Below are 10,905 nucleotides of genomic sequence, written 5' to 3' on the forward strand. Positions count from 1 at the left end.
AACAGCACCAAAACACTCAAAACTGCCTTAAAAACACAATCTGGGCAGTTTTGAGCACCTTGAGTACTTTGGACGAATTTGGGAAACAAAATGAATCAAAACACTTATAAACACAAACTAAATGTATTTCTAACTAATCTAACACTTTAAAAGAAATGGGGGATTGGTTTTGAATGAAACTTGAAATAAAAACAGAAACTTGGAAACAAACAGATTGTAAAAACGAAATTAATGAAATAAAATGATGAAAAACTAGTTAGAGGGTTCCTTATCCACACATGAACATAAGCATATAAATTGACTCCCAGTTATGACTTCAACAAACGATGAATGACAATGCTCCAAGTTAATTAGGTTCGCTTAAACTAACTTTCAGATTTCCCTAGATTCATTGGATTGAATGGGATACGCATTACAACCAAATTATTCCTAATCAAAGTCCCTAACCATGGAATACGCATGATAGAGACATTCAACAAAGATCATTAAGTTCAACGGAAATCATAAACATCGACTAGGCATTCATAACTATGGAATACGCATGTTAATCTAGCCTAGGGTTTACTAAACACAATCGTGACTAGCGATCTTTACTACTCACTAGCCTCTCCGCACGCGCTTACGCGCATGCGAGAGGCCTTTTTTAATCACGGGCGCTACGCGCCCCTTAAGATGTATTGTGGTAGTTGTTTTCTTTCTCATATGGCGTCCTAAAAATAAAATACAACATACAAATACAAATAAAAGGTATTGGAATATGATTAAGTTGGGTGTAAAATGCGTGATAAAATAAAGGCTCCTTATACGCGCGGAAGCACATACAAAGAGATTAGGAAAAAATAAAGGTAAAAATACTTCAAGGAATCAAATAATAATGTATAAGAATGAATTAAACAATTAATCTATGACATTAAGTTGAAGAGTAAGAATTCATATATATATATATTTTTTTTTTTCCTTACAGTACCACAAAATACACTGACTTTTATCACATTTGTTTGAACAATTTATCTTATTAAAAATTGCTAAAGATGGAGTTGATAGGTTTCTAGCTTCATAGTATGTTATCTATTATATCTTGATATATATCTTACCCTTTCCCATTCCACATGCAAACTGCTTTGTCAATTTTATGTTGCCACAATTGTAAGAACTCAATTTAAAAACAAACTCCATTTGAATGAAGCCACCTATTAAGAAATCAAATATTACTCTGATACACATAAACTATGGACTAACCTGGGAGTGAAGATTATTAGTTTTAACCCCCAACAGCTCAATCTTCTCACCGCAATCAAGAACCTGCAAAACATATGAATTTTGATGACTAAAAATCGATCCACATTTACGTACATGTAATGAAAATGGAAAAGGAATTAGACTGAGAAAAGTCAGAATGACTATTCTCCAAATGAAACAGGCATCAAGTTCAACAATAATCGTTCCATATATAGATTTCCCTATAAGAAGGAGAGGGAGAAATAAATTATTCAGTAATTGAAAAGCATATTACGAACTTAAATGAAAACCCTAAATACTCTATAGCCATTCTACCAAAGGAAAAAAACTCTATACCCATGTTTTTACCTTTTTATCCATCTACGTGGTAGTTTTGTTTTGCTAGAAGACTACAAATTGAATTTTTTTTTTTTTTTTTTAAATCTGAATCATATAAGAGTATTTTTGGATTATGGTTATTTCAAAATTTTTGCCTTTTGTATTTATATATATAGAAGAAGAAAATATAATAATAGTAATAATATTATAAAAAATCCCGGCAAAGAAATATTGCATACCAAGAAATTGAAAGAAAGCAGGATAAGGAGGGAGATCGTGAGATTTGGCCTTAACTCATCAAAAGCTTGGAACTGCAAGAAAAATAATAATCAATAAATGGTTGTTATAAGCACATGAATAAGAATGCAGAGATTATAAATAATAAGATAGAATCTCACACAGAAAGGATAAAACAACAAAGAATTAAAGCCAGAGAGATTTAGTGAAATCGTTACCATTTGTAATCCTATCATACGGTTACAAATATATAAAAATTGCTAATATACAAACCAATGAAGTGAAACACCTCTTTCTTATGGATCTGCAACATTTGAAGTAAAGGGAGAATTAAAAATTACCATCTTCCGATCCTTCATTAAAACCAAATCCTTATCAAATGGCCAGAACCTCCACGCTATCACCTTCACCGCCCCTTTCTACGTACTGCGGTAAAATGCCCCAAGCGCATCATTTTTTTTATGGGATTTTACTGAAAAACTTGTTCCTATGGAATTTCATGATCAGGGGATATGCTTGCAATGGATGTCCGTTCAAGTTTCTGGTTTTGTACCGTGAAATACTTAGTTTTGGACAGAAAGCGAACAATTTTACGTACCCCTTTGTCTCAAGGCGTGCGGTGAGATGTTGGCTATAGAAAATTGGGAGGAAGGTTTCAGTTCATCGTAAGTTATTTGCAAAACCGAGTTGCTCCGTCGCAGAGATTATTCAACTCAAGTCGGAGTTGCATGCTCAACTCCACCAAATAAGGTTGTTGCTGCTCTGGAAATCGGGGTTTCACTGCCCACTGCAGCATGCTTCTGATCTCACCTCGATTGCTGCTATTTCAGAGTCGCATCTGAATCCATGGATGGATTCCTTCCAGATTTTTTCCTCTATATTTTTAGCTGTAATTTAGACTTCAAATTCATTCTTGATAAGACATGATGGAGAAAGAAATCAACGCCAAAAAGAGCAAGAGAATAGAAGAAGAGAAGAAAATAAAGAAAAATACATGAGACTGAAACGATTGAGTTTTTGCGTGGTGGATGGTGAAAGAAAGAGAGAAACCGAAAGCAACTGCTCATAGCAGTTCCAAACCAAACCACGTTCATCTTCTCCCCCGTGTAGTAATACTGGACTTTTTACCATTTTATCCTCATTTTCTTAACTTTTTTGGATTTCAATTGTGAAGAAAACAAAGGGCAATGTTGGGTTTATTGAATGCTTCACCAAACTGGCCTTCTCCCTTTATATATATAGATGAATATAAGTTCATAACGATTAGGTGAAATTCCCTTATATCCTAGCATCAAGTTTAGGCATGCAAATTAAGTGTCGACCCTCAACCCACATACATAAACAAGTTCTTAATCAAAACAGAAAAGTAACCCACATCTAAAGTTCATGAATTCATAACTGGAGTAAATCAAATCATAACCAACATATGTCCATGGCTTCAAATTCGCCTCTAACTAAAAAGAAATTAGTTCACATGTTTAATATAATTGAATAACAAGTTAAATTAAACATGAAAACAGAAACAAGAAAAGAAAGAACAAATGGATGGAAAGTTAGCTACGGGGTTCATCTCCACATATGTTATACTTGCATAATAAAACAATTTCCAATTGTATTTCAATAAATCATTAATTCTCAACACTCCAAGTTAACCGTGATGCACTAATTAACCTTCAAATCTTCCTAACGTTATTGAATTGGATGATTGCATACGACAACCCAAAACATTCCCCACAAGTCCCCTACATGATTGCATAATAGAGATACAAGCAAGAATCATTACGCTCTATGAAAATTATAAGTGTTAACGAGGCATTCGTTACTATGATTGCATGAAACTTATGCCAAGAATTCGTTTAACGCGATTGTTTATAAGCAACCTCCACTACTTGTGAATATAAGTTCGTAACTATTAGGTGAAACTTACTTATATTCTAGCGTCATATTCATGCATGAAAATTAAGCGCGCATTCTCAATAAACATACATAAATAAGTTATCAATCAAACGGTTAAACAAATTGAATCCACAACTTATGAAACGCAATTAAAAGTAATCAAATCAAAATGCAAGCATAAACATATATTTCGAATTACCCCCTAGCCAAGGGGGTTTAGTTCCTCATGGTACAAAACAAAGAGAATCAAAGAAACACCTAAACATTCCAACAACTCAAACTTGAATTGTATGAACGTTTAGGCCCTCTTATCTTCCATTCCTCATTCGTACAAAACAAAGAGTATTGAAATTAAACATTGAAATCAAAGAAACACCTAAACATTCCAACAACTCAAACTTGAATTGTATGAACGTTTAGGCACTCTTCTCTTCCTCTTCATTGTAGCACAAGGTCTAGGGATAGTTTGATGGTGTGAATGGTTTGGGGAGTGGTGAAAATGGAAGGAGGATGGTGTTCGGATTCTAAGGGAGACTCACGGCACAAAGATGGTTTGATGGTCTACATTTCTGCAATGGATGAAGTCAATATGGAAGAGTGTATGAATGAGTATTTATAGGTGAAATGGGGGGAACATGACAGCTAGGTTGCATGTGCAAATGCTGGAATGGTATGGTGCGGCATGGGTTGTGATTTTCTGGAATTGAATTAAAGGATGCATGTGGCTGCAAGGTGTGGTGAATGATGATGAATGCATGTGAATGAAGTGGATTTTCTGATGGAATGTGCACGGCAATGAGTGGTGGATGGGAGTGCATGTGGATTAAAGCTAGGTTGAATTAATATGTGAGTTGGATATGTGGCTGAATTAAACAAAGAGTGAGGGGAATGATATGCACGGTTTTGGGAGATTTCTGGTGGTTGTGAGGTGGAAAGCTAGGTGGAAATGCATGTGGATTAAAGGGACATGTGGGGGTGGAAATGATGAATGAAATGCATGTGAATGACAGCTAGATATGTTGATGAATGCATGTGACTTGTTTGTGGTGAGTGAATGCATGTGCAAAGCTGGAAATGCAATGGGAACTCACGACATTGAGTGATTTCCGGGTGCATGTGGAATGAATGATTTCTTGGTGAGTGGATGCATGTGTTGATTAAAGGGGGAATGCAAAGGAAAAGCTGGAAATGGGAGTGAAGAGTCACGGCAAAGGTAAGTGTTTGGTGATGGGTGCATGTGTTGGTGGTTTTGCATGTGAATTAAAACTAGAGTGATGATGATGAATGCATGTGCAAAGAAAGTGGATTTTCTGATGAAATGGATGGGAATGCATGCGGATTAAAGGTTGGAATGACAATGAGTGCATGTGGAATGGCTGAAATGTAAAGGGGATGCACGGCATGGTTATGATGAATGCATGTGCAAAGTTGGTTGAATGATAAGTGGTAAGTGATATGTGATAAGTGATATGTGGTGTGTGATAAGTGATATGTGATAAGTGATATGTGGTGTGTGATAAGTGATATGTGGTGTATGATATGTGATAAGTGATATGTTATGATAAGTGGTGAATGATATGTGATAAGTGGGAGTGTGGAATGTTGGAATGTTATGCACGGCTAAGGACAAAGGAAAGGTTTAAATGTCCTAAAACTAAAGGGAACAAGGTTCCAACACTTTGGTCTTCAATTAGGTCTTCAATTTCGTCCAACACTTTGGCTCCAAGCATAAGCTATCCATCCTTAGCCCAAAAGTGCTCCAAAAGTCTCCAAAATGCATCTTTTTGCTCCTTTAGCCCTTTGGACCTACAAACACACGAAAATAGCTTAAAGTACTAAAATAACTAAAGAAACATAACGTAAATGCACGAGAACAAGCCATTTAAGTCGCATGAATATGCTCCTATCAGAAAAGATACCTCAAGGCTGCATGGTCAGTGAAAACAATGACTTTAGTACCAAGAAGATATGATCTAAACTTATCTAATGCAAATACAATAGCCAAGAGTTCTTTTTCGGTTGTAGAATAATTTAGTTGTGCATCATTCAACGTCCGTGAGGCATAGTAGATGACATGCGGCCTCTTGTGTTTTCTTTGCCCTAAAACAGCCCCTAGAGCGTAATCAGAGGCGTCACACATCAACTTAAAAGGGAGACTCCAATCAGGGGGAGCAATGATTGGTGCCGTGGTCAACAACTCCTTGAGTTGATTGAATGAAGCCGTGCACTCCTTGGTGAATTCAAACGCCACTTCTTTTTGTAGGAGACGGCAAAGAGGTTGTGCAACTTTTGAGAAGTCTTTGATAAACCTACGATAGAATCCTGCATGGCCAAGAAAAGAACGAACCTCTCTAACTGAAGTTGGAGAGGGTAAGTGACGTACAAGATCTATTTTGGATTTGTCTACTTCAATGCCGTTTTCAAAGATGATATGACCTAAAACTATGCCTTGTTTAACCATGAAATGACACTTTTCCCAATTAAGAACAAGGTTAGTTTCAACACAACGTTTTAGAATCAAACTCAGATTATGCAAGCAACCATCAAAAGAATCACCAAAGACACTGAAATCATCCATAAAAACTTCAATGATTTTCTCAACTTAATCAGAAAATATACTCATCATGCATCTTTGAAATGTAGCAGGTGCATTACATAAACCAAAAAACATGCGACGATATGCAAATGTACCAAAAGGGCATGTGAAAGTGGTTTTTTCTTGGTCCTCGGGTGCTATGACAATTTGATTATAACCAGAGTAACCATCAAGAAAACAATAAAAAGCATGACCCGCTAACCTTTCAATCATTTGGTCAATGAATGGCAATGGGAAGTGGTCCTTCCTTGTGGTGGCATTTAGCTTCCTATAGTCGATGCACACCCTCCAACCAGTTTGAATGCGCGTAGGAACAAGCTCATTTTCGGCATTTTCAACCACAGTCACTCCGGACTTCTTTGGAACGCATTGCACGGGTGAAACCCACCTGCTATCAGAAATAGGATAAATCACTCCACAATCAAGTAATTTGATTACCTCTTTCTTCACTACTTCCATCATTGGAGGGTTGAGACGGCGTTGAGCCTCTCGAGATGTTTTGGACCCCTCCTCTAGAAGTATGCGATGCATGCACATAGTAGGGCTAATTCCCTTTATGTCGGCCAAACTCCATCCAATTGTCGTTTTGTACTCTTTAAGCGCTCGCACCAATTTATTCTCCTCTTGTGCCGTGAGTGAGGATGAGATGATGACGGGCAAAGTCTCATCCTCGCCCAAAAACACGTACTTCAAGTGACTAGGCAACGGCTTAAGTTCAAGTGTAGGTGGCTGCACAACTGAGGGAAGCATCTTATTAGCCGAAACTGAACTTAAAATAGGGTCCAAAAACTTACTTGAATGTGATGGCAAGGACTCGAGGGCAGCCACCATTTCAATCATATCCTCACTAGGGGGCACGGCCAAGGCTTCCTCATGCATGTCGTGGGGTTCCTTGGTGGGTGCTTCTATGTTTTGCATGTCCCTTCCTTGTGCAATGACCAATTCAAGTGCATCGTCCTTCAAATTGTCCAAATGGTCCTGCGCCAAAGAGTCAATTATATCAATAGCAAAACACGAATGATTCTCACTAGGGTACTTCATAGAATCAGAAAGATTGAAATTAATAACTTCCCCATCAAATTCCATTGTCAAAGTGCCATTAAATACGTCAATCTTCGTACGAGCAGTTTTCATGAATGGCCTTCCAAGGAGGATGGGCAATGAAGGGGTATGTTCGGATTCATCCATTTCAAGCACATAGAAATCCACCGGAAAGACTAAATGATTGACCTGCACTAACACATCTTCCAAAACTCCCTTTGGATAGGCGTTAGATCTATCGGCCAATTGTATAATAACACCATCATTTTTCAATGCTCCTAGATTCATAGATGCATAGATTGAATATGGCATGACATTTATTGATGCACCTAAATCTAACATGGCAGATTCAAAACGAGTATTACCAATGACACATGGAATTGTAAAACTACCCGGATCCTTGCATTTAGGGGGCAGTTTTCTTTGCAAGATGGCTGTGATAGGAGCATATTCATGCGACTTAAATGGCTTGTTCTCGTGCATTTACGTTATGTTTCTTTAGTTATTTTAGTCCTTTATGCTTCTTTTGTGTGTTTTCAGGTTCTAAGGGCAAAGTATGCAAAAGGATGCCTTTTGGAGCCTTTTGGAGCAAATTAGAGATTGGAATGGATTTCATATGCTTAAAGCCAAGTAGATGGACGAAATTGAAGACCAAACCATTCACTTATCACTTATCATAACCATAACCATACCTTCCCCTTTTAATCCACATGCACTCCCATCCATTTCATCATTGCAACCATTGCAGAAAAACACCATCATTGCCGTGCATTTCATGTTCATTCCAACCTTTAATCCACATGCATTTTCAACCTAATCACTCACCCACACAATCTGCCATCATTCACATGCATTCCATCCTTTAATTCACCCACATGCAATCATAATCATTCACACCTTGCAGCCACATGCATTTCCTTCATTATTTCACCCACATGCTCTCCCATTTCAGATTGCATTCCATTCATTCCAACCAAGCCACATGCACTCCCTTTAATTAATTCAACCTAGCTGTCATTGCACATGCATTCATTATTCACTTTGCATTCCCTTTGCATTCAGCCACATGCACTTATTCTTTCATCATTGCACCACCATGTCAAAGCACATGCACTCCCACCCTTTAATCACATGCATAAATCAGCCACATGCATTTCCCATCACCATTCCAGATTTCCACCAAGTTCCTAGCTGTCATTCCACTTTAATCCACATGCATTCACTCATAATCATTCACTAACATTGCAGCCACATTTCCACCCACCTCCTAGCTGTCATGTCCCCTCTCATTTACCTATAAATAAGCATGCATTGCAGCCACAATTGATTTCATTCCATTCACAACACAATTCATTCTTCCATATTCAGAAATTCACCAAGCAACAAACCCCTTGTGCCGTGAGTTCCCTATCAATCCAAACACCATCCCTTCCATTTTCACCACTCCCCAAACCATTCACACCATCAAACTATCCTTAGACCTTGTGCTACAACGAAGAGGAAGATAAGAGGGCCTAAACGTTCATACAATTCAAGTTTGAGTTGTTGGAATGTTTAGGTGTTTCTTTGATTTCAATGTTTAATTTCAATACTCTTTGTTTTGTACGAATGAGGAATGGAAGAGAAGAGGGCCTAAACGTTCATACAATTCAAGTTTGAGTTGTTGGAATGTTTAGGTGTTTCTTTGATTCTCTTTGTTTTGTACGTATGAGGAACTAAACCCCCCTTGGCTAGGGGGGAATTCGAAGTATATGTTTATGCTTGCATTTTGATTTGATTACTTCTAATTGCGTTTCATAAGTTGTGGATTCAATTTGTTTAACCGTTTGATTGATAACTTATTTATGTATGTTTATTGAGAGTGCACGCTTAATTTTCATGCATGAATATGACGCTAGAATATAAGTGAGTTTCACCTAATAGTTATGAACTTATATTCACAAGTAGTGGAGGTTGCTTATAAACAATCGCGTTAAACGAATCCTTGGCATAAGTTTCATGCGTATTCCATAGTTATGAATGCCTCGTCGATGTTTATGATTTCCGTTGAACTTAATGATCCTTGTTGAATGTCTCTATCATGCGTATTCCATAGTTAGGGACTTTGATTAGGAATAATTTGGTTGTAATGCGTATTCCATTCAATCCAATGAATCTAGGGAAATCTGAAAGTTAATTTAAGCGGATCTAATTAACTTGGAGCATTGAGAATTCATGGTTTATTGAAATGCAATTGGAAATCATTTTATTATGCAAGTGTAACATGTGTGGAGATGAACCCCTTGGCTAGCTTCCATTCATTCCATTTCATCAAATTCATATTTACATTCTGCTTTAATTACAATTTGTTCATTTAGTTTAATTTCGTCAAAACTCAATCCCCCTTTACTTTAGTGTCCAATTTAGTTAGAAAGTGTCTTAGTTTATGTTTCTAAGTGTTTTGATTCAATTTATTACATAATTTCGTCCAAATTCACCAAAGTGCTCAAAACTGCCCAGAAAGTGTTTTTAAGGCAGTTTTGAGTGTTTTGGGTGATGTTTGAGTCTTTTGGTTTGTTTTAGTGTTTTAAAGTTTAGTTTTGCATTCTTTGAGTCTGATATAGTGTTTTATATTGTGTTTTTACGTTTTTGAGTCAAATCCAAGTGATTAACAATCCCTCCTAATCCCCGGTCCAGAACGATCCCTACTTATACTTATACTACAATTGACAAAAAGAGGGTTTAATTTGTGTGCGTATAATTCTCGCATCAGGCTGAGACATACCTCTTATTAGTGCAAAGTTCCTTCAAGAACTTGGCGTACCTCGGGACTTGCTTGATTGCATCCAAAAAAGGGATATTGACTTGAACTTTCCGAAACGTCTCGAGAATGTCCTTTTCGGCTTCCTCTTTCTTTGTTTGCATGAACCTACTAGGAAAAGGCACATTCGAAGGAAAAACATTAGTAGGAATTGAATTTAACACGTTTTTACCTTTATTGGACAGATTGGATGGTTTAGGGTCACTAGAAGCTTGCGGCAAAGGGAGTTCCACCCTTGCCGTGGGTTTGGTTGCTTCCCCCTCTTCAAAATGCATTTTTTCATCCTCTTTGTGACCTGTTTTTGATGAAGAACCTGCCCCAACTTCTTTTCCGCTTCTCAATACTATGGCTTTTGCAGATTTGAATCCACCTTTCGGATTCACTTGTGTTGAACTTGGTAACTTACCTTGTTCTCTATTAAATTGCCCCATGAATTCAGCCATTTGTCCCACTTGTCTCTTCAACTCCGTCACCTCTCGAGCTTGATTTTGTACCTCATTGGCGTAGTTTTGCATGTCCTTGGTTTGTTTTTCTTGCCCCTGCGCCAATGTAGTTAGTAATTGAATAACTTGAGAATTATCAAAAGACGAACCTGAGTTGTTTTGGGACGATGGTGGTTGGTTGGATTGATATGGCCATGGGAACCCAGGGGGGTTTTGTCGAAATCCTCTTTATGGTGCAGATTGTTGGGGCTCTCTCCACTTGAAATTAGGGCGATCTCTCCATCCGGGGTTGTAGGTGTTGGAGTATGGATCATGTTTGGGTTGGTTGTGGCCTT

General features: G+C 37.6%; 1 long non-coding RNA gene and 1 pseudogene across 1 annotated transcript; both read right to left on the reverse strand.

Annotated features, from left to right (window-relative positions):
- Positions 1-1,239: 1,239 nt before the first annotated feature.
- LOC148690131 (uncharacterized) lies at positions 1,240-2,842 on the reverse strand. Its single transcript, XR_015958007.1, has 3 exons — positions 2,136-2,842; positions 1,797-1,868; positions 1,240-1,302 (listed from the first exon to the last, which is right to left on the reverse strand). It is a non-coding gene; the product is annotated as an uncharacterized LOC148690131 (long non-coding RNA).
- Positions 2,843-2,884: 42 nt separating this feature from the next.
- LOC148690132 (uncharacterized) lies at positions 2,885-10,642 on the reverse strand (annotated as a pseudogene).
- Between the last annotated feature and the right edge of the window lie 263 nt (positions 10,643-10,905).

The sequence above is a fragment of the Pyrus communis genome, chromosome 16 (genome assembly GCF_041283825.1).
Source record: "Pyrus communis isolate YQ-2024b chromosome 16, ASM4128382v1, whole genome shotgun sequence".
NCBI lineage: Eukaryota > Viridiplantae > Streptophyta > Magnoliopsida > Rosales > Rosaceae > Pyrus > Pyrus communis.